Source organism: Myotis davidii, unplaced genomic scaffold (assembly GCF_000327345.1).
Source record: "Myotis davidii unplaced genomic scaffold, ASM32734v1 scaffold238, whole genome shotgun sequence".
Classification (NCBI taxonomy): domain Eukaryota; kingdom Metazoa; phylum Chordata; class Mammalia; order Chiroptera; family Vespertilionidae; genus Myotis; species Myotis davidii.
In genome coordinates this window covers 9,374,474-9,375,636 of record NW_006293779.1, presented here as the reverse complement: position 1 = coordinate 9,375,636, position 1,163 = coordinate 9,374,474, and positions in this window count along the sequence as shown.

Here is a 1,163-nt window from a genome sequence, read left to right as displayed (position 1 = left end):
CCCCCAGTCACTTCTTCATTACTCCCAATGGAATACAAAAGCGCCTAAGGACTTTTCTAGGTTCGTGCTAAACATGGGAGGCAGAGGACGAGCACTGTCTCCAGTCCTTTGCGCTTACTTAAGTCACCGGTGCAAAGGGCTTCCTTTCACGACTGTGCCTGGAGTTTTCTAAGCTGATGAGAAAGTACACTCTCACCTTTAGGCCTCGACTGTCCCCGGCTCCCCAAGTATTCTGTAACCGCCCTGTACCTGAACATTGGTGGGAGTCTGTTAGCCTTCAAGGCATGCCACACAGAGAGGGGATGGTAGGCAGGCGCTATACTTAAAACCGCCACCTTACTTAAAAAACAAACAAAAAACTCTGTAAACTCCAAACATGTCTTATAGAGTAGTTTTTAATTATTATTTTCCAAACAGATGGTGAAATACAGGGTAATCAAATTATGCTTTCCACTTGACTAAAACCAATGGTCTGGAATTTCAATGGGGGAAATGATGGGGCTGGGAAGAGAGAGAAAGATAGTGAGAGATGGACTGATTCAGCGAGGAGAAGATAATTTTATAGACGTAGCAAATAATAATAGCAAAAGGCATAAAAGTGCAAGGTGTAATTTTGGACACAGCTATGATGTCCATGGCTGTCTGTGGTTATGGGAAGAGGCGGAACAAATAAGGTTAGAGAGGAAGGCAGAGACTGGATCCAAGAGGACACTGAACATCACCAAGGAGTGTGGCCCCCACAGTGTGAGCAGTGAGAACATATCTAAGGACTGTGACTGGAGGGGCAGCGATCTGGCCAGTGTCACATGACCTTACAGGCATTGCTCCTCCCAAGTCCTGCTGTCCTTCCTCCTTCTGTCTTCCCTGAGGCTCTAACAATTTGCTTGTTAACTCCTCCTACCTACTTAGAGACCTCCTTGTTTATTTCTAGTGACTGTGAGCCCCTGAGACTTGATTGTCTGATGTTCTCTGCCTTGGGCTCATCTAGTCATTCCACTTTACGTCCAAGTCCTTCTGCTAATCACAGTCCTGGCAAGAGAGAAAGCTCTACTGGGTTCTCTCTCTCTCTCTCTTTCAAGTTTGAGGGCTGGAACTGGAGTGGTTTAGTGTTTCTTTGGATAAGCACGACCCGGGTTCATCATTAGTTGAAAGACTGTGTAACT